Raw genomic sequence first — 3,775 nt, forward strand, 5'->3', positions numbered from 1 at the left:
ATGGCCACTAAAGAGTTTTCACCGACTAAAAAGCGAGGAAATCAACTTTAATAAACCTTTATATCCAAAAACAGATTAGAATTAGTCAGATATACTTTCCCTTAATCAAGAAAAGACCTAAACTAAGGTAAAGTGAGGAAGAATAAGTGAAATTAAAGGAACATCTTTTCAGTTAAAAAAAACATATATATAGAGCTAAAACATTTAAATATTTAGGAATATGCACTTTACGAGTGAGTGAAGTTAAGAATGAAGAATCAGAAAGCCTATCTATATAGACAAATAATTAGTGCAATAAGCAGTTGATATAATTGTGCTTGAAAGACATCAAAATGGAGCTGCTGAAGATCAACAGGGACCATTTCCTCTTTTGCTGTGCGCTTTTGCATGTGCTTGTCCTTGCTGGAGGTGAGAGTCTAGAAGCATCACAATATAAGGTAACAAATATTAATAATTTGTTACACGTCACAATTCGAATCATTAACCAACTAGACAATATACCCTTGTTATTGGTCTAGCTTATTGTCGTCACTACTTATACTTTCAATAAAATAAAAGCAATTCAAACTTCTGTGAACATTTTTAATATTAGCATGAAAAAATTATTATTTTTATTTTAATACAAACATTTGAAAATAAAATATATATATTTAAAATCTTATTAAAAAACATAGTTAAAACAATATTTTCATAAAAATATAAAAACAATTTAAAGAAATACATGGTTTTATTTTCTAATATAAAAAAATTATATATATTGTTACAATAGTATAACTTATTTAGTAACTACGTGAGTATTTGATATGCTAAAATTCTTCTTTCCTTTAAAATTAGTGTATGTGAATTTGTCGTGAAACTCTTTAAAAAAAATAATTTATAATTAAAATAAACTATAATCAAAGTACAACGTACGGATATTAATCATCATAAATTTTGCATTTTTTGAAAACTTTAGTCGTTTTAAACCTTTCTTTCCCATTTTTCTTCTATAGTTTAGCAACAATTCATAAGTGGTAATTGGGTTTTCGAGAGTCATATATATATATATATATTGATTACCAATGAAATAGTTTCGCTTACAAACTTTATCTTCGAACTTAGTAGAAAAATTGCACCTATGTCATCACCATAGAAACCACGTGCACATGGGGAGCTGAAACCTCAAATCATGTGAGCTTAAGATTTGGAGACACAAACTCAAGCGAAATATTGGTTAGACAACTAAATTCCAAGCATCTAAGACAAGTTGACCCATTGGAACCTCAAGTTCTTGATGACATACCAAGGAAACCATTTCAAGCATGCACGGTAGATCAATTTGTAGTCTCGGCGCCATGCGTCGAGTCACCCATCTGTTACTTGTACCTCAAGTTAATCGGCAACGATGATTGGCGGCCGGGTTTTGCGCAAGTTCAAGTGCTTGATGGATCTCACCTTAGCTCCAATTACTTTTATTTCCGGCGATATTTGCCTAGACATGTTTGGCATGGTTTAGATGTATGTGATAGTGAGGTTACTCCTTTTGGTCTCAAGAAGAAGAGAAAGGTTCATGTGAACTATCCATGAGTAATGTAAAACTCCATGCAACTTTCTATGTGTATCTTTTAACCAAGTAGAGAAAAATCAATAATTTTCTCCTTGAAATGTAAATTATTGAATAGTAATGTCTTTGAAATTTGGAAATAGTTAGCTATGCAATATGTGCTCGGCAAGTAATTATTATACATAAGTTAATTACTTTTTTCATTATAAAATATGATAATTTATTTTGTTTTTTTTTTACTCCAAAAAAGAAAATGGCATTTCATTTCATCTTGGTCACTTTATTTTTGAAAATGTATCAACTTTGGTTTTACATGTAGAGGATATTTTTTGAGACTACCTCGGGAGGGAGTCATCAAGGCCAAAATCAATAGATACAAATTGGGGGAATAAGGTTCTTTGAAGTTAGTTTGGAAGAATATTGACTAATTTATCTTTAACATTCAATAAAAGTTAATCACAAGTCTAAATTTGTAAGTTAAGTAAAAGTTAGTCTTGGGTACCACTTACAATTTGTTTGTGTGACTAATTTTCATTACCATATTTGGTAAATAACCCACAATTATTTAGAGATAATTTATGTCTCACTATATTTATAATAATTTATTTGTTATTGTAATTGTTATGACGGATTTCAGTACTACTTATATTTTATTTTAATAAAATTTTACTTATTGAAAAAGACGCTCGGTACAAGAAATAAGTATTTTAACGTTTGAAAAAAGTCTACAATGGAAAATTAAAGAGGACTTTAAAACTTAATTAGTGTTGATGTAGCGTCAACTACTTGTTTGACGTTTAAAGCCTTAAAGTTAGACACTAACGTCTTAGAGGACGCTAGTTAGCATTAATTTTCTCATAATATAGAAGCTATATCATGTTTCAATATGCTGACATTAACTAACATTAATTAGATGTTGATGCTATCTTCCTATTTATAGTTTCCAATTTAAAGTCGATATTATTTACACTAATTTTAGCGTCCACCAAATGCTAATTTAATATTTTTATTGGATATAGTGTAGGTTTTAGCGTCCACTTTGTCAACGCTAACAAGCCTAAAATTCTCGTCGTTTTGTGAATATCCCACCACGAAGGCTTCTAATTAAGGCATCCAACAAATGAGCAATCAAACTTGTAAAATGTAGTTAAAAATTAATATCCATACAAATATTGATGTTTTAACTGTAAAAGTAGTAGAAATTATACATAATATCTGTTTATTATTAAAGGTACTTTATAAAATACTGGTTTTATTTTTATCTTAATTTTAACAGTTTTTCTCAATCTTCCACAACGTTTACAATTTTTTTTAATTATTGGCAAAATGAATTTTGATAATTCTGCATTTAACCAAAATATAAATAAAATTTGAATAATAATTATTCGTATCAATATTCAAATTCAAATACTTCTAACACTACAAGAAAATCTTTTATTTGCTACCATTATTTTGCACAATATGAGTGGATGGTTAATCTCAAATTAAATAGCTGCCATTTGGTTCAAGTAGTTTTATATTAGCCTTTTCGACAAATTACTGTTTTATTATTTTTTATACAAAATCTGATTTTTAACTTTTAAACATTTTATTTGAGTAAAAAACTTTCATTCTTGCTCGTTTACGGTGGTTTTCACTCTTCATCACTCTATACTCACGATTTCATCATCGCTCTTCATCTTCGATCTCAATTGCTCTCGCTCGTGATTTGAAGTTCTGTTAACCGTTCTCGCAAATATTAGAAATACTCATACCCCTTTTAATTAATTGAGATTTTATCATAACTATGCAATTTTATATACATGCTACCTTATTGACAACAACTTATGTATTTATTATGGTTTCGTTGTTGCCCCTCCTGTAGATATTGATGGTATTCGTGAGCATGTTTCTAGATCTCTACTTTACGGAAACAATATTATTTATGGTGCCATTATTTATACTTTTGCGACTATTGGTTTGCACTTATACTCGATATGGGAAGCTGCATCCATTGATGAATGGTTATACCACTACAAGAAAAACACTATTTTGTGGCCAACTTTATAAATATTTTGTGGCCGAATAAAACCCTCACAAATTAGTGATAAAAAAAGCCCTCACAAATACCAAAATTGAAATTGGTCTTTTTTTGTGGCTGAAAAAGCCCTCACAAAATTTTAAACATTTAACTGGATTTTGTGGCTGCCTAAGCCCTCACAAAATCACAACATTGTGATTTTGTGAGGGCTT

At 29.4% G+C, this 3,775-nt stretch overlaps 1 long non-coding RNA gene across 1 annotated transcript; it reads left to right on the forward strand.

Moving 5' to 3' along the window:
* Positions 1–291: 291 nt before the first annotated feature.
* On the forward strand, positions 292–1,775 carry LOC101500745 (uncharacterized). Its single transcript, XR_012162418.1, has 2 exons — positions 292–437; positions 1,105–1,775. It is a non-coding gene; the product is annotated as an uncharacterized lncRNA (long non-coding RNA).
* Positions 1,776–3,775: the final 2,000 nt, after the last annotated feature.

This window comes from Cicer arietinum, chromosome 3, assembly GCF_000331145.2.
Source record: "Cicer arietinum cultivar CDC Frontier isolate Library 1 chromosome 3, Cicar.CDCFrontier_v2.0, whole genome shotgun sequence".
NCBI lineage: Eukaryota > Viridiplantae > Streptophyta > Magnoliopsida > Fabales > Fabaceae > Cicer > Cicer arietinum.